Consider the following 27,626-nt stretch of genomic DNA (forward strand, 5'->3'; position numbering starts at 1 on the left):
TATAAATCAAATTTCAATTGAATCTGAAATTATTACCACTAACCGCCGCTATGAAATAACTTCGCTTGAAAGTGATCATAATGTAAGGTGGTCATGTCATTTTGATTTTTGTGTTTTACCGATGTTCACGTCAGAGAGAGAGCAAGTTACGTTTCTGTTAAACAATATCTGGTCTTGTCGTAGTACAGTCTTCATCTTCAGCTTGCGACGTCGGTATGCATACCTGCACTATCGTTGTCGATGTTGATTTGCTGTCGATTCTGATAGCAACAACCCTATCACCTAATTTGTTCACAGTAACACACCCTCTGCTCTACCTTCCTATTCGTAATGAATACTACTCCTGTGATACCCTCTGCACAGTATGATTCATTCTTAGTTGTAGTGTGGTAGGTGATGGACGTATTTAGCAGTGCTGTGTTGATTTGCGATTGTATCGCTGACATAGAGAAACATTTATTGTAAAGGACAGCAAGGATGAATATGATGCATATATTGGAAAGCGGAATTAATATAAATTTTGAATAGTTTTAACACTTTTTTTGAAGGGAAGAACTTCGAGGTAAGCCTGTAACACTGGATACCTAGTTTGTAGAAATGATTATTGGGATTTAGTTAACTTGGTTCACTTGCTCAGAGCTGAGAGGAAGGCCTTTACTTGAGCCATGCATTAACATATTAATATATTAAACTGTTTGATTTTTTAAGAAATTTTCTTTTAATGCTGTGCCCTTTTTAAATCATTGTTCGCTTTCTTAAGCGTACTATTGTTCAGACCTACGTCATGTCTTAAGATGACCCGAAGTTTTGATTTGTCTTTTTGAATATATACATCACTCTGAAATCTTTGTCTTGGAATATCGTGTCATCGGAATAATTACTCTCCCTACACCACTGTTTATTATTACGCATTACCATATGTGGCATGCAACAGATGGAAATCTTATTTAGAAATAGGTATCTAGCTTTGCTGCTGCCTGCTTGATGTGCTTTCGTGAAATCTGCAACAATGTTGTCAAGACGTGAGGAAAGTGGAAATTTTGTTTACGGCCTGATAACTGTTTCACTTCAGTTAGGCATTTAATATAAGACAGTTTGCATTCAGACCAGTTACAGTTCGGTCAAAGGTTAGCATACAAGTTTTAGTTGGATAACAGTTTGTGGAGACATAGTTTTGGTAATATGTAGACATATAGAGTGGGATTTAATGCTGAGCTAAATTCCGTCCAGAAACAAAATATAGTATGGGAGGGGAATTACAATCAATAGGAACTGAGTATTTTTCATATAATTTATTCAATCTGTATAATTTTCTGTTTTAATAAAATTTTCACTATTCGCTTTTCCTGAATAAAAACGTTATTTACATAATCGTCGTTGCCCCAGAAAATATTTACACAGGTAATAAGTATGCTGACGAAGCTAGGATTCTGGTCTAAAATGTCAACACAATGACAGACACACTCAAATGTAATACAACAGGAATCGAGCTCATTGAATATTGTATCCAAGTGGTGACTAATTTATTACCCAGATGGACCTTTACGCTTTTTACACATACTATTTCATTGTTTTATTGTCGGTAAGGTCCGTTTTCAATCTTTTTCTTAATTTAGTGGTTACTACACACATCAAAAAAAGTTTTGCATCGCCTCGGTTCCGAGAGTTCCGGGACCTGTACAAAAAATTTGAATAGAGATCAACATAAACATCAACTTCGCCCTTTTTATTTCTCATGAAAACATGTTGCACCACCATACAGCGAAACCATCAGAGGGCGTGGTCCTGACTGCTGTAAACATTGGTACCTCCAATACCCAGTAGCATATCCTCTTGCATTGATGCATGCCTGTATTTGTTGTGCATACTATTAACAAATTCATCAAAGCACTCTTGGCAAAGGCTGTCCCATTCCTCGACGACAGCTCGGCGTAGATCCCTCAGAGTGGTTGGTGGGTCACGTCGTCCGTAAACAACTCTTTTCAATCTATACCAGCCATGTTTGATAGGGTTCATGTGTGGAGAACATGCTGGCCACTCTAGTCGAGCGAAGTCGTTATCCTGAAGGAAAATCACAAGATGTGCACGATAAGGGCGCGAATTGTCCTCCATGAAGACGAATGCCACTCCAATATTCTGCCAATATGGTTGCACTATCGGTCGGAGGATGCCATTCAAGTAACGTACTGCCGTTACGTCGCCTTCCATGACCACCAGCGGCGTACGTCAGCACCGCATAATGCCACCCCGAAACAGCAGGGAACTTTCCCCTTGCAGTCTGTCTAAGGCGTTCATCCAGACCGGGTTTCCTTCCAATAACTCTCCGACGATTGTCTGGTTGAAGGCATATGCGACACTCATCGGTGAAGAGAACGTGATGCCAGTCCTGAGCGGTCCATTCGGAATGTTGTTGGGCCCACTGTACCACGCTGTATGGTGTCGTGGTAGTAGAGATGGACCTCACGGGCGTCTGGAGTGAGATTGTGTCTCATGCAGCTTAATGCGCACATTTTGAGTCGAAACACGACGTTCTGTGGCTGCACGAAAAGCATTATTCAAAATGGTGCCGTTGCTGTTGGGGTTCTTTCGAGCCCTAATCCGTAGTTAGCGGTCGTCCACTGCAGCATTACCGCTTGGGCGGCCTGAGTGAGGCATGTCATCGATAGTTCCTGTCTCTCTGTATCTCCTCCATGTCCGAACAACATCGCTTTGGTTCACTCCGAGACGCCTGGACTCTTCCCTTGTTGAGAGGCATTCCTGTCACAAAGTAAAAATTCCGACGCGATCGAACCGCGGTATTGACCGTCTAGGCATGGTTGAACTACAGACAACACGAGCCATGTACCCTCTTCTGGTGGAGTGACTGGAACTGATCGGCTGCCGGACCCCTTCTGTCCAATAGGCGCTCCTCATGCATGGTTGTTTACATCTTTGGGTGGGTTTAGTGACATCTCTGAACAGTCAAAGGAACTGTATCTGTGGTACAATATCCACAGTCAACGTCTATCTTCAGGAGTTCTGGGAACTGGGGTTATGCAAAAGTTTTTCGATGTGTATTACTCATTGAGGATTTTTAATCATCTATAATTTTCCCAGTATGCCTGAATTTGGGCCCTTGGTTACTCGTATGTCGTGTATAATCAATAGTTTACCAATCTTCCTCCAAAGTTATTTCTATAAGTTACGAACAGGAACTGACACAGTACTGAACCTTGGGATACTTCATATTATATGTATCCCATGTTGTGGTCATTGTCGTCCTCAGTCCAAAGACTGGATTGACACAGCTCTCCATGGTAGTCTATCCCAGTACCAATGGTAGCAGAAGTAGCAGTAGATGTAGTCATACTAGTGAGTTGTGCCCACATGTCCCTGGCAACTAATACCAGAGAGGCTTGCCACAATTTAAATGCTGCACTTTTATCAGTGACAGAGTCAGGAGACAAGTTTCCTCAGCTAGATGGCACTCTTACTCACGAGTCTGCCTATGAACTGAAAGGGATCTCATGGTTTGCTGGAGTGCCCTGGTTACAGCCAGCCGGTGTATTGTGCTTGATGAGGGTGTGATCACTGAGCTGTGAGTGGACTGAGTGCAGACTCTTCGTCTGCCGCCTCTCAGTGTCGTGCACGGAGGGCACACTTACGTGGACGTTGTGGAGCAACCAGCATTGACTTCAGGCTGCGAGCCTGTGATTAACTCGGTGCTGTACACCTAATACGACGTGCAGATGGATGCTCCAGAGTCACGAGCAACGAATATAAGTTGTCCACTTTATATTTTATAGCTGCTGTGTGTGTGTAGTAAGGTGTTCAGTTACATGGTTTCTTTCTCATATCTCACTTGCTGTGGATGCAAAAATGACGGTATCACATCAAATGATACTGAGCTGGGGCTGTAAGAAGTCGATAGGGAGCAAGAGAGACGTTGTTTGGTCGGTCATTGTGGTTCATACTGCATTACGTTTTTTTTATGGTCTCCTGTATGTCACGTTTGTGTCGTTCCTTGAATTCTTTTAGCGTTCTCTCTGTGCTTGAACCAGTATCGTTGTTCAGTTGCGTACACAAATGCTTTCGTCACTGGTAAAATTGAGGGCCCTGTTTTGCGATGTTAAGTGTTATTCTTGTCCGATTCTGTTTTTAGAAGTTAGTTGTAATCTGGTCTTGTCATTTCGTTACATATTACATATGTGTGTACCTATTTATTTAAATGGTGTAAAGCAACGTCATGTTTCATTGAGATGTAATATTGTGAAGCTTTCCGCCATTTCAGTACTTTTACATCTTTATCGTACTGTTAGTGCTGTGGTTATTTGTCAGATGGCTCGACATATGTTATTGATCCCAGGGAGCAACCGTTTGATTCTGTAAATTTAGTGCACCAGCTGTGGCAATGTTGTCTTAGCAGTTCAATGTGTGGCAAGCTAATTGATGTAAATGTCATGTTTGATCTTTTGCATTAAAACTTACTGCAGAGGACTTTCTGATTGTTTGTAATTGTCTTTGATGGTTCTTGTATTGGTAAGTTGCTGCTATTACTAGTTTAACAATTTAACATAATGTGCTTTGTTTTAATGTTGGTCATTAGTACTCAGTTTTGTTACCATCATCGTGAGCAGTGCCTTAATGTGGGGGTGTGCTGAAAAGTAATGCCGCTGAATATTTATATGGAAACTCTAAAAGCTTTATCAATAAAACAAACCTCCTTAACATTCTGTATCGTTATTATTTACGTCTACATATTCATTTCTCAATATAGGCACCCTGGTGACAAACATATTTCTCGAAACGAGAGACCAGTTTGTTGACATCATCACTATAGAACGTCTGTTTTTGTAGACAGAGCCACAACCTCATCTCTGCTTGCACTGTTTCATCACTATCAAGGTGATGTCCTGTGAGGGGTTCTTTAAGGTTTTCAAAACAGACGAAAATCGGATGGGGCAAAGTCATGCGGAGGATGATCGATGAGAGTGATCGCAAGGCGCTGGATTTTTGTGGATGTCACATCGCCTATGTGAGATCTGGCACTGTCTGTTGAAGGAGAGGGTGATGTATGCGTGGAAAAATTCTTACGCTGTTTCTCAGACACTGGAATAGGTGCATAACACACCACCATGTTATACATTGCAATCTGAAGCACTGTAGCAGCAAAGGGCTGCAAATATGTAGACGTGAAGAATAAAAATGCAGGATGTTAATAATGTTAGTTCTACTAAAAAAATCGTACTAAAAATACAAATTCTTTTGCGATTACCTGTATGTGAAAATGGGAACTACCACTATATTGATTCTGACATTTCTACTATGTTGGACAACTTTGGCCAATGCAATTTATTCTAGTGATGGACCTGGTGAGGAGCTGTAAACAGGTATAAATAACTCTAGAAGGTAGACCAAAAACTGCCTTCACAAGACTATAGGGCCATTATCAGTGTTGCAGAGTGCCATTTGGACTCAAGAAGGCGCCAGCTATATTTTAGAGATAGACAGAGTAAGAAGTTCACGGTATTTGTTAAAGCCTAGAAGTGTATGGTGCACTTGGATAGCATCATAACACTATCAAAAGATATGGAATAACAGATGAGATGTTAAGAAGAGTTACTGAACAGGCTACTTACAGTGTATCTGACTTTCAGCGTGGATAAATGCCATTTGACACAGGTTCTTTCGAATTACCTTGAACATGCAAGTAGTAGAAAAGGTGTAAAATCCGATTCCTGATTATTATCAGCAGTATGTGATTTCAAACAACTAACAAACAACTAAGGAACCACAATTATTTCTAGAACTATGTAACTATTATACGAAATGTAGTGCTATGGAAGAATGCTGAAGATTAGACGGGTAGATCACATAACTAATAAGGAGGTATTGAATAGAATTGGGGAGAAGAGGAGTTTGTGGCACAACTTGACTAGAAGAAGGGATCGGTTGGTAGGACATGTTCTGAGGCATCAAGGGATCACTAATTTAGCATTGGAAGGCAGCGTGGAGAGTAAGAATCGTAGAGGGAGACCAAGCGATGAATACACTAAGCAGATTTAGGATGTAGGCTGCAGTAGGTACTGAGATGAAGAAACTTGCACAGGATAGAGTAGCATGGAGAGCTGCATCAAACCAGTCTCAGGACTGAAGACCACAACAACAACATACGAAATTTACCAGGAATTTTGTAGAAGCTGCAGAACCATTGAATCGTTAATTAAGGACAGTGGCAGAAGCTCAGTAATCAACTGAGTGTCTGACAGTGTTTGAGGCACTGAGAATGTGTTGGCACAAGATGCAGTAAAGATATTTGATCTTGCCATGTGATGCTGTCAGCAGTGTGGTAGGCTGTGTTTCAGGTCGAAACTTAAATGGTAGAGAAAACACTGTGGCTTACACGTCCACGTAACTATACAGGATGAAACAGAACTACTCCACAACAGGAGAGTTTAGTGGTTAATTATGGAATAACCCACTTTTGCAGCTATTTGTGTTATCAATAATTTAAGCTAATCACAGAATATGCCACACTAAAATGGTTGTTGAGAACAATAGACTCTTCTAGCAGGCTGGCGATATGGGCTATCAAACTGAATTCGACTGTGAAGCTGTGCATAAACTGGGTACGAAGCCTACGACTGAAGCTACATTCAGCAGGAAAACTGAAGTGCTACAAGCACTTGGAGAAGTGTGGCTGAAAGGCAGAAAGCACAAGTGTATGATGTGGACCATCAGTCTTTCAGGTTACGGCGATTTCAGAGAGAAAACAATAATATATTATTCCATAACTTGCAAACATTAGGGTTACACTCGTCTGGTATGAGACGTTCCCGTACGGGGGTTCCACTGGGGGCCAAGCCACACAATAACCCTGAGTTCGGTGTGGGGTGGCTGTGGGGTAGTTGGACTGCTGTGGCCGGTTGTGGGGTTGTGAACCACTGAGGGCTACGGCGGGACGAAGCCTCTCCGTCGTTTCGAGGTCCCCGGTTTAATACACAATACACAATCCCATGATTTGGAAATGATAAACGCACTTTGTATACCATGATCGCGGTGTACAAACTTTGCAGTCGTGGCATATGGAGTGCATTCTTATTTCCAGTCATACCAGTTGCCCCATAGTACAACATGTGTTCCTTACAACACAGATGATTTGTTAAATATCCCATTTGTTCTGGGAATGCAATACGCGCAAGGTGCCTAGTTGGTTTCACTACTCTGAGTGAAATGCATAGACCTGTAATGACCTGACCAACCAGTGGTTTTTTAAAGAAAACCCCTGCACAGACAGCAGTGCATAGGTCGTTGATCAATTTTCTTATGGCTGTAATAAGCTGTTAGCGAGGGACTGATATCATGTAATTTACTGGTTTGTTGATTTCTTTTTCAGGGATGCCCATCATAATGATATTAGGAGAACACGAGAAACTGCAAGTTACAAACATTCTGCACTGTGTTTAACAAAGTGCCATGTTATTAATATAGTTAGAAAGTTCTTCCTGTGACACCAGTAACTGATTACTTATTACAGATTATTAAGTGTTGTAGTTATTACACCGCACAAAATAAAGATTTGAGTGACTGCACCAGAAAAAACATCTGTGCTGTATGACTACCAAAAATGGTTGAAATGGCTATGAGCACTATGGGACTTAACATCTGAGGTCATCAGTCCCCTATAAACTTAGAACTACTTAAACCTCGCTAAGCTAAGGACATCACACACATCCATGCCCGAGGAAGGATTCGAACCTGCAACCATAGCGGTCACGCGGCTCCAGACTGAAGCGCCTAGAACTGCTAGGCCACAGGGGCCGGCGTGTGACTACCGCTTCTGATCTGATTATGCAATAGCACCATTTCCCTAATGAGTCTGATCTCGGCGTGGTTCTGAACACACCTGAAAAACTTCATCTACCTTTCTGGATGGCTTTCGTTTTGGTTACAAATGTAATTCTCACCCTCAAATAAGGTAGCGATAGCTTCCTATTTATAGATACTTATTCGAGAATGTTAAGTAATTTTAATGAACCATTATTAAAATATTAATGAAAGAAAATTACCATTCTGGCACACAGTCTCCAAATGCAGAGCCTGAGACACCGATAGACTGCAATTCTGGCTGTTCTTCCCGCAGGATGGGTGCCACCTCCTAGTGGGATGCGAACCCCGCTGGTACTTCACTGATTGCTTCATACGTCTAACACTATAAGAACTGTTGCTCTGAGGAAAGAATCTTCTGGCTAGTTATGACAGGTACGGGAGCTGTCTCTTCTGGGACCCAAAACTTGGGATATTTTCGAATAAAACACCCAACCTGGAAATTAATTAAGCTTAATAAATTTTGATTAAAGTTAAATGTGAATACCTTTCAATCTCCATGCTATCCCATTAATGTTACATCTGGAGTTTGAATTAGTAACGATAATTAATAAATGAAGAAATATTATACTCAGTATATATTTACGCCGTTATAACCCAAATAGCAGGAAACAGTCACGGGGAAAAAATCGCTACACCAAGGAGGAGTGTGTAATAAACGAAAGTTTGTAACTGAAAAATGAAGTATATTCAGATTTTGCGCCACTCAGGTAACAATGGCACTAGCAGCGCCACTATGAGGATGCAAATCAGATTTGCTTTTAATAAACGCTGTAACGGTCGTGAGAGTTAATTCCCTTTGAGACTGGATGTGATGAGTTGATGTCAGTCAAGAATGCCCTTAAGGTGACTAAGTCGTCATTATCACCACCTCACTAGGTTTGAATGAGCTCTTGTAATAGGGTTACGAGATGCTGGATGTCCTTCTGCGATATTGAAGAAGGACTTGTCAGGAATGTAGCCGCTGTACATGATTGCTGGCAGACGTTATCAAGAGAGCAAACGGTCGCAAGAATACAGCTCTCTGGACGGCCACTAGGCGCTACCGAGATGGAAGACCATCTTGTTCACCATCTTCCTCTGGCCCGGATTGTCGCATCTGCAGCAGCAATTTGAGCAGCAAGTGGCACCAGTGTCAGAACTAACTGTTACAAATTGGAAATTGATTACTTCAAGGACAGCTCCGAGCCAGACGCCTTGTAACGTACGTTCCATTCACCCCAAACGACCGACATTTGTGACGTCAGTGGTATCAAGCGAGAGGTCATTGGATGGGAGGGTGGAGCTGTGTTGTGTTTTCTGATGAAAGATTGTTCTGTCTCGGTGTCAATAATGGCCGCGTGTTGGTTAGAAGGAGGCCACTTTAGGGCCAGTAACAAACTCCGCTGTGTGCTAGACACACTGAACCCATAGCTGAAGTTAGGGTCTATGTTGTCATTTCGTATGACAGTAGAAGCATTCTCATGGTTATCCCGCGCACCCTAACTGAAAATATGTGCATCAGACTGGTGATTCGACCAGTTGTGCTGCCATTCATGAACAGGATTCCAGAGGATGTTTTCCAGTAGGATAACGTTCGCACATTTACCGCCGTTGTAACCCAACATGCTCTACAGAGTCTCAACATTTTGTCTTGGTCTGTCGATCATCAGATATGTCTCCAAACGAGCGCATATGGGACATCATTGGGCGACAAATCCGTTGTCATCCACAACCAGCATTAACCATCTCTATATTGTCCGACTAAGTGCAACAGTCACGGAACTCCAACTCACAAACTGGCATCTGGCACCGCAAAACATAATTCATGGACATTCGTATGGCTGTATGCAACATTCTAGAGCTTACATTAGTTATTAACGTATTAATATTTCAAATTTTCAATTTCATATCTCACACTTACATTCACCTGAGATCTTGCAATGCTAATCGCTTGAATATATTACCTAGACAAATGTGTTCCCAAAATTTCGTTAATCTACAATAATTACTTTTTGGTGTCGCTGATTTTTTCTTTAGTGTATCTCTTAGTACTAACAATAGTCCCTTCTTATCTGAATTTCAGAAAACAGTTAACATTAGTTACACCATTTGATTTATTATGCTCTTATAAGTTCCATGCTGTGCATTATTAACCAATTATTTGACTTACTTCTTAAAATGTATATGCTGTGAGAAATAAAACATTATAAGAGATACTTTTTTAACAAAAATCACTCTGGTGTCGGAGCAGTGCCGCCTTTTGAGTAAAAAAAAGGAACTTGTGTCATTCAGATATCTTTACACTCTCATCACCACTCATTCATCAGTAGAATATCGTCCTATTCATAATTCAATACTTTTTTATGTCGCGCAGTCGTTTCACTTGGCAGTGTATACATCTACCAATTGTTATATATAAGATCCGGCAGTTACGCAAAACACCGTTTTTTCCAAGTTTCCAAACATGTTTCAGCACCTCTGTGCCATCATCAATGGTTTTCCATTTTATTTAATCTATAAAGTGAACATTTTTACTAAATGATTACAAAATTATGGGAATATTTAGTTCAAACAACAATTTGTTTCTTTTAGTTGATAACTTTACACTTGTTTTGCGTGGTTATTCAAGACCACTTGTGTATTATTTATTAAAGGTCATTTGTAACCAAACGATGTTTATAAAAATGTTCAGATGTGTGTGAAATCTTATGGGGCTTAACTGCTAAGGTCAACAGTCCCTAAGCTTACACACTACTTAACCTAAATTATCCTAAGGACAAACACACACACCCATGCCCGAGGGAGGACTCGAACCTCCGCCGGGACCAGCGGCACAGTCCATGACTGCAGCGATTTAGACCGCTCGGCTAATCCCGCGTGGCACGATGTTTATAGGAAGTTTTGTTGGGAGCTAACCTATCACTTTATGCGTTAAATGTAATTTACTTTGTCGTAATATTTCGCGCCTATATTCGTTTCTAGGTACGTTTTTCTGTGGCAAGCCCTTTTTTCTCAGCATCCTGATGAGGTGTTGTGAAGCACACGTAAATATAACACATATTTTTACAAATATGGTCGTGAAAGCACTTTGCACTTCACCAAAACACACTGTTGTGTGTCCCAACACTGTCAGTGTGTTTTGGTGAAGTGCAAAGTGCTTTTACGACCATATTTGTGAAAATATGTGTTATATTGACGTGTGCTTCAGAACACCTCATCAGGATGCTGAGAAAAAGGGTTTGCCACACAAAAACGTAAGTCAAAACGAATGTAGGTGCGAAGTATCTCTACAAACTAAATTACATTTAAAGCATAGAATCGTAGGTTAACTCCCTGCTATGACCGCCCACTACATACATCGTAGCGCTTATTGCATCGATATCCCACTTCACATCCAACCAACACGGGATGCCTGCGTTACAAGGCGCATATTCACCAGGAAAACCTATGTCGTCTGTGTTGTCAACACAAATATTTACTGGCGGCCGCAACACAACAGGAAACCAGATCTACTCCTGAAGAGCTAATGCCCACTTCGTTAGCCTATTGTGATTCAATCTACAGTGTGTTAGAAATGACAGCGCACACACTTTTACCTGCCCTCCCATGACGTAATATCTAAATTTCTTAAGGAGCCACGGAATACCAATCTTTCCAACGTTAAAATATCGCTTATAAATTACATATCTTCTCAGAAAGTATTTGAGATAGGAAATAGAAATTTTTACAGGTTATTTATTGGAGTATCAACTACAATGTAACACAGGGAGTTTTAAAATTCTGAATTCACTTGTAACAGATTAAATTTTCCTCTTATATTGAAAATTAGCTACTTTTTTGTGCCATTTTTGCTTATAAATTCAACAATATACAAGTTCGTTGCATTATGTTACGCAGAAGGGATTGTGTAACATTCCATGAAAATTTGAAGAATATTAGTTTGGTAGATCTTGAGAAAACACGTAATTTGTATGAAAAAATAAAACTTTTGGAAATCGAGCGACAAAGTTTGGATTATCTTTTTAACGCATTTCAAGTAGATAAGATGGACCATCTTCATCTTCCGCAAACTCTTCCTCCATCTTCCTCATTGTCCTCCTCCCGTTATCTTTGGCTTGTATTTCTAGGCTATTTACGGCACTGTCAGCAGCCAAAGCCGTTCCTCGTCGAAAACAAGCATCGTTCGTACCATACTGAAACATATTGCTGGGGATTCTTTCTCATATAACACTATGTACGATTTCATCGAGATTTTGAGTTTTTCCATGAACACACTTTTTCAACAGTTCAGGTCTTGCTAAGTCTCTGAAAATAGGTTTTATCGTCTCCATTATCGCATCAGGCAGACTACGTTTATGAAACGTCCCCTTTGAACAATTCTACATGACTGTGCTTAAACTGACACACAATATTTTGTTAGCGCAACGCAATCTGACTTTCAAAATTCCCTACAAAAGAATGGCCCTGACTAACATTAAACTATACCTTTCACAAATCACTTACCTCACAAAAATCTTCGCTGCTCAAGCTACTGCAATACAGCGAGCGCCACTACTGCCAGCTAAATAAAAGATTCAAACTATGGAAGGCACTAACTACTGATAGGGATAGTTAGCAAATGAAAGAAATTAATAGAGAACAAACAATATATTTACCTTGATATCATCATATATAAATATAGCAGTTCATGACAAATTACAAATCTCCGCCATCTCTCTCCCCACATCCACCACTGCTGGCGGCTCACCTCCAACTGCGCAACGCTACGCGCTGTTCACATCCAGCTGCCTAACACTACAATGGCGAGTATTACAACAATGCAAAGCAGCCACAGACTGCACACAGCACAGCCAGTGATTTTCATATTGAGCGCTACGTAACGTTGCCAATAAGAAAACATAAACAGCCTACTTACATAGAGAAAACATAAACAGCTTACTTACATAGCCCACATGCTCCCCACAAAAAATTTTACAAATTTTTTTTGGGCAGTGGCCAATAATGATTTGATAAAATTTTTCATAATTACAATAACAAAGAAATCAAATGCACACACTTATTGATACAATGTTGGTCAAAAGCTAAAATTTTCTCACAGTCCATAAAGATAGTCCTGATCATTCATCATGACAGTAATTACAGGTTTTTTTTCACAAAGTCTCATTAGTAAAAGAAATTGCACACAGAAGTAGTGGATTTCCATGCAGTCTTGAAGAAGTAGTGTTGTCCTTCCAACGGAAAGACAGTGCTGACTCTTGACATGCTGACAGGTAATGGGCCACAATGGAGCAAACCCACAGCAGAGTCATTCGAAGTTTTGAAAAGTATTGGTAGGTAAGTCATCACAGAGCAGACCCACTGGACTCCTGGTAGAGATTGTGGTATTGGTGGGCCACCAGAGGTGCAGACCCACTGCAGTCCTTGTAGAAATAATGGCGTTGGTGGGTCATCATAGATGCAGACCCACTGTAGTCCTTGTAGAGATAGCCAGCAGCCATCTGTTGCGATTGTGCAGGTGCACATTCACCATCGAAGAGTCTTGCGGAGAATATAGCAAGTCCATAAACCACCACTTGTGCACTCACAAAGTTTTTGGAATTGTCCTTAGAACCAGCAATGCTGTTATCCAGTCCCTTGCTGAATTATTAACACACGTGCAAACACTAACAGTCCCTACTTCTCACATATTGTCCATATACTATGACCAACAGAAACGTGTGCAGTGAAATGTAACTTACAAGTTACTTAATTTGATGAAGTGGTCTCAATTACAATATTATAACATGAGAATACAATAACAAAGGTACAAAACACATCATTAAAAACATAACAATACAGATAACATTTGTAGTAAAACAGGCGTTACAAAAGAATAGAAATAGACATATACGTCAGTGTTACAGGAATTATGACATGAGTACATACATAAAAGATCAGAATAACTTTCGAAACATCAACTTCACACATGAGCATTAAACAGAACGGAATTAATAATGTCTAACATCTTTACAAAGTAAATAACATATTATTAATGCCAATTATATTCGAGGATAACAGTATTCCTCATCATAGTGAATGTAGCTTAATATTAAAAGAAGAAAAAATTCTATGAAACTACACAGAGACAGGAAGAAAACAAATACACAAGGGTACACAAACACGTAATGGGATAACACCAATAGGAAAGGACAGGGTTCGTTTTCAGTGTAACATTTGGTACTGCAGTCCCACCCAAAACTTCATATACCTTTCCTCTTATTTCATCCTTTGTTTCCACCAAAAAAATTCTATCTGAGCATGCTTTCTGTATTTATATGTTCACACATTTCTTACCTCAACATTTATTTCCAAGAAAATCCTACCTATACCTGCTTTCTGTACGTTTTTTCGTATAGATTCTCAATGCATTTCTTCCAATTCATCGCAACTCATTCTCTTCTAAAGTCTACCCCCTCTTAAGCTAACTTAAATCTACTGAGCTCAGATGCTAAACTAAGGGACGAGGCAATGCAGCAGCACAAAATAAGTAACACAAACATCAATGACAAAAATACAAATGCCAAAGCAATTGCAATATTACAACTAATATAGGGCACTGTGCAGCAAAAAAAAAAAAAATAAATAAATCTGGCTTAGCAGAGTAACACAAATTAAAGTTCAGTAGCACTATGCCTGGCAAACAGCAGCTTATATCGAAACATGACATAGCTCGAGCAGAAAAAATAGTACACTAAAGATAACAATGCAGATAAGGCAAATGTATAATCACATCTTAATGTCTAAGTAATTAAAGTGGTGCACCACAACAACTTATTGTAAAAAAAATATTACCATGTACTTGAAAAGAAAATTATGTGTTACTGTTACTAGTTCCTTCTTATTGTTCTTTCCTTTCCAAGTGCTCCTTTTTTAAAGAATGTGGATCATAAAATAATTATTTAATAGATCTGTTGACAGAAAGTGTTCACATTAGCAAATGCATTTCATTTTATAAAAGCAAAGCTGCAACACAGCTGGAAACCAGATATCAAATGAAATAAGCAATTACGCAAACCAAAGCATAAAAATATCATTCAATAGTCATGTGGCATTTCGTAAGTCAGTAGCTCTCAACTCTCATAGAAAGACACTTGTCATAATCAGGTGTGCAGATGTACGAATATTTCCCATCAATTCATAAGCATTTCAGTAATTAGCACAAAGTGCGAGTAATCATATGTTTTCAAGTAACGAGGGTGTCGCATTAGCGATGAAAGGCACACCCTAATGGCTTGTTCTCCAGGTGTTTGACACAGCTGTGTGCCCACAACGCATTACAAAAATCATATGTTTTCAAGTTCGACCGTGTCGTTTTTGCGATGCTTTCTACAAAGGAATGTCAGAAGCGAGGTTAATGGTGTCCCCTTTTTTTTCTACCTGTGCCGCTGAAAAGGGCTCGCAATAATGGCTTTTTCTCCAGGCGTCTGACACAGCTGGGTGCCCACGACGCATTACGTGCAGGTGGTCACTTAACTTTCTTACGGAAGTATTTACCGCTACAGTGACAGTCTCATATAAAAATATTTCACAGGTCAAGAATTTGCGTTACAAATCTGTAGAAACAAAATGCTATTGATATAACAGTGTCCAAAAAAATTTTCGTCTGCATTGTAATACATTCAAGAATATACACACACATTTCATAACTCTTAAAGTACGTTTCTTGGTTTCCAACAACCTTTTCCACAAATCAGAGTCACCACTACTCATTATTCCTTACCTTATTACATATACATATTTGTCGACACTTCTTCAATATTGCATCATGAGAAATACGTAGCATAATAAACATTCCTCAACAACATAATACACATCGTCGTCGTAATGATAACATTATAACACTTCAGTCAAATCTCAAAATCGTCGTAACTTCCTCCAATAATTTCTAAGCCTAAAAAAATTCTCTGCTCATGTCAAAAGTGTCATCTGCCTCAAACGTACTTTAAAAATCATGATCTCATACCAAATACATCATTCAAAGCTCTCATAGTATCACAATGGTTCTGAAAAAATATGAAGAGTTCACACAGTACAGACAAAATACAATTTCGTAAGTGTGAAGTTATCCAACGGTGTAATTACGTAAACATCTGTCACTGATATAGTAAAATAAATGTTTGTCTCTCTCAGTTACATGATCAGATAGCTGCGTAATTATGTGTTAGAGAAATATGGTACCGATGTGTAAAGTTGTGTAAGCAAATACCATATTAGCTAGGGCTCCTTGTGGTTGCCACACACATGGTACACAAAGTAAGCGTGTACCCCCCTGAGGATTAATGTAATTATACCCTCAGGTGTTACAGATTACACCAATGGAATGAAATATATCACGGAAAACTTTCTTTGTAATTCAAAAATCTTTAAAAATAAATGTTTTAAGTATAAAATTGATCACTGAAATGCGTGTCCTGTAGCGCTAAATGTGCATCTTGTTGTAAGATAATCTCTGTGGAAGTGTCGTAGTTATTTTCCTCCAAAAGCTAAGTTCTGCAGAAGCCAATGTACTTACCTCATGATAAACAAAAGTGAAATGCTTTGCGTATAGATATCGTAGTTATTATGCTTATTGGCGTGATGAAGAAAGTACTGTACAGTAACGTATTGTTGTGCCACGAAAAAGCTGTCTCATTGTTGCTATACCACAAAAGTTACTACTAAAACATGTTTTTCTTTCCAGAAGAATTCAGAAAACTGTGCAGATATAAAACAGATACACCGCAAAAGCAACATTGTAAATCTACAGTATTTGCGAAATTGTGTCCTGTCATTTCGGATTCCTGAGGCGAGCTGTTGCCGACCGATCGATCGATAATGCTTCCCTGTTCACTACCTGTTTCACTGTCTACACCATTGTTTGCAGCCCGCTCCATTTCCCTATTCACAATTACCAAATTACTACTTTGAACATCAGTTAATTCACTACTCGGTGGCGCTAACACACTGCTTTCGTCTTCACTGTCATTTCTCAGTTTACTTTGGAGCCTAGTATTACGTTTTTCACACGCCATAATTGTCACAATATTTCACACGATAACACAGAAAAACACAATTTGAAGAGCAAAAATAAGAGAACACATTAACATAGCACTGAAAATAATATCTAGTTAATTGCAGCTGCGAAATACTTGGTGCAAATCTACATGCATGCCACAACTGTTTTACTGTACAACAATGAAAGACTGCAACTACAAAGGAGATTTTCTCTACGATTACGCGCTAGCAATAAACAAAATCTACACTAATTACACAAACTACAAGAAAAAATCAGAAGATTCCAGTGAGGTATCCTCGGCTAAGGGTCGACATATGAAACGTCCCCTTTGAACAATTCTACATGACTGTGCTTAAACTGACACACAATATTTTGTTAGCGCAACGCAATCTGACTTTCAAAATTCCCTACAAAAGAATGGCCCTGACTAACATTAAACTATACCTTTCACAAATCACTTACCTCACGAAAATCTTCGCTGCTCAAGCTACTGCAATACAGCGAGCGCCACTACTGCCAGCTAAATAAAAGATTCAAACTATGGAAGGCACTAACTACTGATAGGGATAGTTAGCAAATGAAAGAAATTAATAGAGAACAAACAATGTATTTACCTTGATATCATCATATATAAATATAGCAGTTCATGACAAATTACAAATCTCCGCCATCTCTCTCCCCACATCCACCACTGCTGGCGGCTCACCTCCAACTGCGCAACGCTACGCGCTGTTCACATCCAGCTGCCTAACACTACAATGGCGAGTATTACAACAATGCAAAGCAGCCACAGACTGCACACAGCACAGCCAGTGATTTTCATATTGAGCGCTACGTAACGTTGCCAATAAGAAAACATAAACAGCCTACTTACATAGAGAAAACATAAACAGCTTACTTACATGTTTATGAGTGTACTCTTCACCAGTTAGCAATCTCTTGCTGTATTTACACCAGCTGTTTTCTCCTTTCGGACACAAGTAATGATGGAGACATGCATCAGTTGAAAATGTATGAAAAAAAGAGCCCAAACAACCTTCTTCATTTCATCAACACTGTGTGTGTTTTGTCTAATAGATATTCTACAGTAGTTCTGTATTTTATCAATTACATTGTCAGTTAACCTTCCCTTCCCATCCAACCCCTTACCATAACTGAGTTTTTGTTTTTGTACCAAGCTTTCAGTCGCTGAAGTCTTGATCCCATTCGTTCCTCTATGTTCCTACCAAACTCAAATTTCTGCACTAAGCATCATCCCTATAGGGCTTCAGTTCTCGAATATATTTGAAATATTTAGAATAACTGTCACCAATATAATTTACATATTGCACTTTATCAAACGAAATAGAACGTTGAAATACACTGTCGACACGAGCCATTTCCATTCCTCCACTACTGGCACTATAATTACCTGTGCAATTATTATCATATGTACCTTTATTTTTTTGTGGATGCCTGGAGTATGTAGATATTACTGCCACATCTGAAACTTTCGCTGTATACATTCTGGTATCAGATACAACACCATGAAGAGACTTATGTTCCCATTTATGACAGGTACTGTTGAATACTGCGGTCAAGTCTCTGTTACTGCTGTTTTCTATTACTGCCTCTTACACACCTTTCTTCATAGATTCTATACAGACATTTTCTGGTTTAGACCCTATTAATCTATTACAGTTCGTAAACTTGGTGAGAAATTTAGTAGATTCATCATGTTACAAAAAACTGTACCACCCTTACAAACTGTACGCAAAGCATAAAGAAATCTGTTGTTGTGTTCATAGATTTTGTTGCCATTTTCTTGATTTGGAGTTACTGCAACACTGTTCCAATAGGTGGTCATGTAAGAACGCTTACCATACTTCAGTTCCATTTCACCGGCAAGTCCAACGTGATTTTTATAGAGTTCCAGCCCGACTTCACTGCACTGAATACATCTTAGACAGTTTGCAAAAATTCCGTTGGGAACTGACATATCAAATATTTCATTCATATCCGATTCGCCCATGAAACATTCATGCTTTTCACAAACTGAACCAAGCTTCATCTTCACTTTCAATGCAATGGGCAGATGGTCCAGCATGGTCAGGTAGCCACAATTGGTTATTGTCTTTATTGTTTATGCTAATAACACCTACATTTGGCTTTCCAAAATTTCTCCTTTTTCAAATCCTTCATGGTCACTTTACGTTTATCGATGATTATCCTTAAATAAAACAGACATGAATGAACAGAATTCACCACTAATATTTCCAAATTTACAAAAGAGTGAATCAACGTGAAACACATGACAATCGAGCGGACGATATATATCGAACTATCACAGGTTAGCCACAACACTTATTTCGTAACACTTATTTCCTCTCACATCTCTAAAATGTACACGATGAGCGTGTATATACATGAGAACAACCATTGAAAACAGTTTAACTGTGCGACAGCAGGTCACGCCGATGCATAACGTATTTCAATAACATTTTAAAAATAGTTCTGAACTGAATAAATGATAAATCAATTGAAAGGGGAAAGTCTGTAGATTTTTAAAACACAATAAAGTAAAAAACTAACATTTCATGCTTTTGAAACTTTCCCTTTACAGAATAATTTCCCTCCCACTAATAAACGATGTGACTGTTAAATCGAATAGACTTTATTGCTATGGTATCTCAAATTTAAAAAAAAATAGACAGAGATGAGTTCCAAGGCCATATTCTAAGCTATCACTAAGTTTACTAATAGTTACAGTAAAGTCTGGATGTGACAAAGTAATACTATTCTATAATTCATCTTTTTGTTTTTTAATTCTTGCTCTCACACCTAGGTCCAATCCATCTGGCGTTCTTCTCCATCAGTTCCATAAAGCCTTTGCATTAACTGGTACTTTATCAGAAACTTTGTAATAGTATCCTGTGAGACCGAAGAAAGCATTCATTTGCTCTTTATTATTAGTTCTTGGGAAATTTCTGACAGTTTCCAACTTGTTAGGGTCTGGTTTGATGGTCTCAGCTGATATAAAATAATATCTCCTCTACCAAAACAGGTCTTCCTAAGTTTATTCTAATGTTGTTCTTCTCAAATATTAATATAACTTGCTTCAGTTAGTCATTGTGGCCCCTCTGATTATTAGCTGCGATCAAAATCTAATCAATATACACAGTAATTTTGCTTCATAAGTCCTCTTCTGACCTAACATACATCCAAAGGAGATGTTATTTTTAAGCCAAATGGTCATACTCTGAATTGATAGCTTTATCTCTTGTGAATGAAAGAAATATACTTTTGACAAGAAGGTGGCCATCAAGTCAATGGTTGTTAATATTTTGACACCACTGAACTTGTGTACAACCTGCCCTAGTACCTCCAGCTGATCTACCTGTGTATAATGACTTTGTTCAAGTCTCTAACATGCAATATTATGTATACTAAACCACCTTTCTTTGGGATGCTGACAAGCAGGCTACAATAATTACTTTGAGAGTGTTCAGTAATTTGCCACTTATTATTCTTTTTATTTCCTTTTCTAATGATTTTATTTTCGTTTGTGGAGTAAAATACACTGTAAACCTGAATGGATCATATGGTTTAACCTAGAAAGAATATTTGTAACCTTATGTACCCTGATTTCCTTAAAAATTATTTTTATATTAAAGTAATTCCTCTTCCAATTCATGTGACTTATACTCGCTTAAACCTGCATTACTTGCGGATTTTTTTTCTAATACTGATCTCTACACCGACTTCTCAGATGACGTCACTCCTGCATACAAACAAATATTATGTTCTGGCTCAGGATCCCAGTGCGTCTGTTTCCCAACAACATTGACCATAGCATCATTACATCATTATTTTTATGTCCTCACTTCAAATCTAAATATTTCTTCATCATCTTCTTTCCTCATTAAGCCCTAAGCAAAATCTAGCACTTCCCTGTTAGCAGGTAACTAGTCCATCCCACAGGAACCACTGTGGCATTCACAGGACACATCTTTTGTGTATCTCAAACTCCCATAAGATCTGCTGCTTTATGAGTTTCCTTCTAGACACACATGCTGTAACCACTTTAATTCCTTGAACTGATAATTCTGAGACCTTGGTACCCTTCTTTACCTCTTCATACAAATTATTTGATGCAGTACTAATTTCTCTGTCAGGATCGCTATATTGTTTACATTTTCTGTATTTAAATTTCTGTTAATGATTGGTAAGCTTCTTTTATATCCTGCCTAACGTCCTCCATGAGCACATCTTTTATTGCATTCTGTTTTTCATGTCCCAGGAACCTTACTAGTGGTTCATGATATTCAGCCTTTGGTAACTGGATCAAGTCCGAAGCATCCTCTAATTTTCCAGCGCTTCATGATTCCCGTCTCTTTTGTGAACATATTCTCTGTTGTGATAATTGTAGTATTCGCTGACTCCTATGTAATAACCTCTCCTGTTCATACTCCTTTCCGATAGGCGACGATCCGGCTTTGTAACAGGCTGCATTTCATGGGGGGAGGGAGGGGGGCTCTGTTTTCTTGCCAGCCACGCTGCTCCTCATTTCTGTTCCTGCCATTACTTCGGTTCGCCTCACCATCATTACGGCGGTCCGTCTGGCAACTGTACTGCCTTCATCCCTCCTGTTCATGGCTACTGCCAGATATTAAGTGTAGCTGACCTTAGGACGTGCGTCAAATTATTGACACAATTCTGTTTACTTTGATTAGTTTCTCCTATACTTCTGCAGGAAGTTTAAATCTGTGGTTTTACTTCTGATGGCGATGGCGAAGATAGCCATTAAAAGCTCGAGAATTTTATCCGAAATGACATGGCTTGAAAACTGAGTAGAGTTTATTCAGATATGCCGCCTTGAAAGACTCCAGGGACACAAGTCATTACATTATGTTTTACATGTACTGATGACTACCTTTTTCCATGAAATGACGTCCTCTTCAGGTTGCTACCACACACTTTATTCTTTGTTGTTCTGGCCATTGGTCAGGGGTCATGCCTTTAAACAGTTAAATGAAGGCTACCGGGTGTAAGCTCCCTTCAATAGAGAAATGATGGAATTTACATATAATTAGATGAGCTATTGAATCATTAACGAGGACATAACTTTTCCTTTTTTCATGTTTGCACCATGTTTAGAATTTAGGCTTGATTTCGTCTTCTACTTTCTGGGCCTGGTTACTCTCATCCGTTGCTTCAGGAAACTTTTCTGCCTTCTGTGAAATTTCTCTGAATATCTCCCAAATCACAACCAAGTTACCTACACAAGAAAATTATATGTTTCATACCTGATGAGTAAGTACATCATGATCATTTTAACACCCTCTAAATCTTGTATGCTGATTTTGTCTGTAGTATTGACAGATTGCCAACACTACGCACATTATTTAAGGGAGGCGGCCATTAAGCAAGCAGGCGGACTTGATGGTCTGAAACAGGATACTTATGAATGCTATAAAGAAAAGTACGTAGCTGCTGGAATACTTAACTTTAATCCACCATTTGTATACAGCGTTCTTGATGAGACATTTCATACGCTAACTATCAAACTATCAATTGCTATGTAAGGCTAATGGCGCCTTGCTAGGTCGTAGCCATGGACTTAGCTGAAGGCTATTCTAACTATCTGCTCGGCTAATGAGCGATGCTTCGTCAGTGTAGTCGCTAGCAATGTCGTCCGTACTACTGGGGCGAGCGCTAGTCCGTATCTCGAGACCTGCCTTGTGGTGGCGCTCGGTCTGCGATCACACAGTGGCGACATGCGGGTCCGACATGTACTAAATGGACCGCGGCCGATTTAAAGCTACCACCTAGCAAGTGTGGTGTCTGGCGGTGACACCACATTCCTCCCCCGCAAATCGGCGAACGGTCGTGTTATAAGGCTTCCGCCCGCCGTGGGGAGGACCCCATGTTGACGTATGCGATGAGGTGGGGAGCCTAACAACAGGCGAGGCTGTGCCACTCGCACCCGGCCATTCGGTCCGAGGGGATCTAGGAAACGCCTGAAAACCTAGTCCAGGGTGCACGTCAACATGCGGTGTATGCGCCCGTAAAGAGACAGGAGGGGCCGAAGGGTCGACCTCCAGTGCGTCGGGGTACCCAACGCGCGATGACGTCATGTGGTCCAGAGCGGGCAAGAGTTCCATGGCGGAGGACAGCTGGTCACGGGAAGCGATCGGCGGCGCGTGACCCAGGGAGGCGCCTGGCGGTTGCAGCGAAGGGTCCACTGCGGGCGGCGCCGGCGGCGCCGGCGGGAGAACAGGCGGCGGCGGCGGAGGCGGCGGCGGCGCATCGCCATGGGGCAAAATGGAAGGCATCGTCGGTAACACCTGTGGATGAGGCGAGCCAGTAGATGGGTCCCCAGGGCGCTGACCGGACGGCACCGTCGCTGAAAGCAGATGGGGAGCGGCAGAACCCATTTGACGACGGAGGCGCAGCTGATTGAGATGCCGACGCACCTCACCAGAGGCCCCCAAAACCAAATACATCGCGCGGCCGAGGCAGCGAAGAATGCGCCTTGCGAGCCAGCGCCGTGAACCTCGATAGTTGCGATAGAATACAATGTCGCCTGGAGCTAAAGCAGAAGTCTGCCGCCGCACAAGAACCTGATGCGGCGGGTGCAGCATAGACATCAAGGTTCTATGAGGACGACCGTGGAGCAACTCAGTCGTCGAGCGACCATCTCGGGGCTGAGAGCGATACGATGACAAAAAGAGCAACAACGCGTCCTCCCGAGAATGCGACTCTTTCAGCTTCAACATCTGTGACTTGAAAGTCCGGACCAATCGTTCAGCGGCGCCGTTTGACTGAGGCGAAAACGGCGCGGATGTCAGATGTTGAATACCATTGGCCTGGCAGAATGACTGAAATTCTGAGGACATGAATTGTGGGCCATTGTCGAAAACAATAGTCTGCGGAAGACCTTCAATGCAAAAGATAGCAGACAATGGTTGGATGGTGGCAGAGGACGTCGTGGAAGACATCCAGACAACAAAAGGAAAATTACTGAAGGTATCTACCAGAACCAACCATTGAGCATTCCAGAATGGAACAGCAAAATCGATGTGCAAGCGTTGCCAAGGGGAATTGGCTTTTGGCCATGCAAAGACTTTCCGCGGCGGCGCGGATTGTTGTTCGGCACACGCCATGCAAGAAGAACACATATTCGTAATCGCAGCATCGATTCCGAACCAAGTACAGTGCTGACGAGCAAGTTGTTTCGTTCGCACTATACCCCAATGTCCTTGGTGAAGAAGCCGTAAAACAGAGGACTGTAACGAACATGGGACCACGACTCTGGACTGATCATTATCAGAAAGCAACAACAAAACACCACGTCGAACAAAAGGTCTCTCCTTGTGAGCAAAAAATCGGCGAACCAACGGATCCTCGATCCGAGACTTTGACAAAGGCCATTGCGTAGCAGCAAAACGCAAAACGGTAGCAAGGACAGGGTCAGCAGCTGTGGCTGAAGCTACGCGACGAAAATCAATCGGAAACGATTCGACCACTTCATCAGTTTCCGCATCAATGAACATGCAAGCAAGTTCGGAAGAATCGAATGCTTTATCCTCAGCAACAGGCAAACGGGACAACGCATCGGCGTTGCCGTGCTTAGCAGTGGACCGATACAAGATATCATAGCGGTACTGCGAGAGGAAAATAGACCAGCGAATGAATTTCTGCGCTGTACGCGGAGGTACAGGCTTGGTCGGATGAAAAAGCGACGTCAAAGGTTTGTGGTCTGTGATGATGGTAAAGTGACGACCATACAAGAAATCATGAAACTTAGTAACACCAAACACGAGAGCCAAAGCTTCTTTCTCTATCTGTGAATAATTTCTTTGCGCAGACGAGAGCAATTTGGACGCAAAGGCAATAGGGCGATCATGCGACCTATCTCTGTGCGCAAGCACAGCACCGATCCCGAAATCTGATGCATCTACCATCAACAAAAGGGGTTTCTGGAGATCGAATGGCGTAAGGCAAGTATTTGAAATCAACGCCGATTTCAACTGGCGAAAGGCGCGTTCGCATTCCGTCGTCCAGACGAACGGAACACCCTTATGGCGTAAGCGATGAAGCGGAGCTGAAATGGAAGAGGCGTGGCGCACATAGCGATGATAATAATAGATTTTTCCCAGCACACTCTGTAGCTGCTTCAAACTCCGCGGCGAAGGCAATTCCTGTATGGCACGGAGGTGCTCTGGACTGGGATGTATGCCTTGGGCATTGAGTACATGTCCCAGGTATGGTAAGTCACGAGCAAAAAACACACATTTGCCCTTCCGCAAGCGAAGACCATTTTGTCGCAATACCTGAAATAATGTTCGTAGGTGTGCTAAATGCTCGTCGGCTGTCTTTCCGGAGATCACAATATCGTCCAGATAGTTCGCAGCAGTAGGGGCCGACGCACAAACAGTTTGTAAATATTGCTGAAACAATGCAGGGGCGGAGGCACACCCGAATGGCAGTCTTTTGAATCGGTACAAACCCAGATGCGTGTTAACGACCAAGACGCGCTGGGATTCGGCGTCCACTGGGATTTGCAAGTACGCATCTGCTAGGTCCAACTTCGAAAAGTATTTACCCGGGCACAGTTTATCAAAAAGATCTTCTGGGCGGGGTAAGGGAAAAGTTGCAATCACGAGTTGTGGATTCACTGTTTCCTTGAAGTCCACACAAAGTCTCAGTTTTCCGGAAGGTTTTAGCAAAATTACTAAGGGTGAGGCCCAGAGAGAAGCTTGCACACGTTCAATTACACCTTGTGATTCTAAATCGTGTAATGTTCTTGCGACCTCGTCACGCAATGCGTGGGGAACATTGCGCGCTCGGAAAAATTTCGGTTGCGCGTTTACTTTCAGTTCCAAATGTGCTTCAAAATTCTTAGCGCAACCAAGGCCCGGTGCAAAAATGTCTGCAAATTCTTCACATAGCTGAGAAACACTGTCTGAAGGCACAGTCTGATTCACTGATAGGACCTGATTTACAATAAGCAAGTTAAACAACTGAAATAAATCTAAACCAAACAAGTTCACTGCAGAAGAGGAACGAAGAACGTAAAATGACACAAGTTTTGTTTGTCCCTTGTATGTTGCAAGAAGAGTGCACTGTCCTAACACAGGGATATTCTGACCTGAATAACAATTTAACTGAACATTTGCGGCACGCAACAGAGGTTTGCCCAGTTGTTTGTACGTGTCATGATTGAGCAATGAAACTGCAGCTCCGGTATCGAGCTGGAATGGTATGACCTTGAGATTAAAGTCCAAATCTACAAAAAGTTTATTGTCCTGCTGACGACAAGAGCGACTGTTTTGTGCAATTTGAACGGACACTGGTACAGAATCACTTGTTAATTGACATGATTTCCGGCGACGTCGACGCACACTTTTTGTGGGACGAACACAGTCACTGTTAGAAAGAGTGGCACTGGGCAGAGTGGAATTAACTACATGAATGTCCATGGGTGAAGGTCCACGAGCCTGAGTGTCCTTGGTTCGATTCTGGCGCGAAGCAAAGGGTCTGGAATGGTTGTGATTGGCTGATCTGAGCTTTTTCTGGCAAACACTTTGAACATGTCCTTTCTTATTACAGAAAAAGCAAATAGCTTGGCGTGACGGGTAATTTTCACGTGAATGTCTAGTAGCACACCGCGGGCATGAGTTCACTGCATTTGTATGCTTGCGCGGCACACCTGGTTTAGAGCGTGGCGGCAGCTGCGTGGACGTGCGCGAGGGCAGTTTATCGGTCCGCGCAGCGCGCCCGGCGGGCCGGTTAATGTTACACATGGCTGGCGAAGTTGCAAATGAGTCCTGTGCAAAGTCAAGCATGTCCTGTCTATCCAATATGTCTATCACTTGCTGAAAGGAGGGATTAACTAGTTTCAAAATCTGTTCCCGTATACGAACATCAGAAACGTTCTGTGCTATTGCATCAAGTACCATCGTATCTGAATGTGGGAGTCCACATTCATACTCAAAAGCACAATCCCTTGTAAGGCCTTGCAATGTTGCAACCGACTCCCTATTAGTTTGACCGGCTGTACGTTTTGTATGAAAGAACGTATACCTTTTTGCAACTACATTGATTGTTTCTTTGAAATAGGCGTCCAATGCCGACAAAATTTCTTCGTAGGACAGAGTTGCTACGTCACGTCGGGGAAATAATTTCACTATCACACGGTACGTTTGCACCCCTACACACGACAATAAATGAGGCTGCCGCTCGTTACCTTGAATTCTGTAGGTGGCGAGATGAAATCCAAACTGGCGTGACCACTCGGTCCATGTTTCTTGCGCCGCGTCAAAGTTGCGAAACGGCGGTGCAACTGCATGTTGTGGCTGCGGTAGTGGGGAAGCGGCGGCTGCCGCATCGGTGTGCATGACACGGTGACCCTGGACGAGCTGTCCAAGGGCATCCAATAAGGCCTGCGTCTGCTGATTCTGCAAGCGATAAAATTCGGACAGTACATCGGGAGACTGTGGCGAAACCATGACACAAGTAAATCAATCAAAGAGAAAGAAGGCGGTTTGTAACGTCGGCGCCATAAATTAGAGCAATACGAACGCGAAATCCTCTGTTAATCCCATCCTCGTCGCCATCTGTAGTGTTGACAGATTGCCAACACTACGCACATTATTTAAGGGAGGCGGCCATTAAGCAAGCAGGCGGACTTGATGGTCTGAAACAGGATACTTATGAATGCTATAAAGAAAAGTACGTAGCTGCTGGAATACTTAACTTT

Source organism: Schistocerca serialis, chromosome 7 (genome assembly GCF_023864345.2).
Source record: "Schistocerca serialis cubense isolate TAMUIC-IGC-003099 chromosome 7, iqSchSeri2.2, whole genome shotgun sequence".
Taxonomy (NCBI): domain Eukaryota; kingdom Metazoa; phylum Arthropoda; class Insecta; order Orthoptera; family Acrididae; genus Schistocerca; species Schistocerca serialis.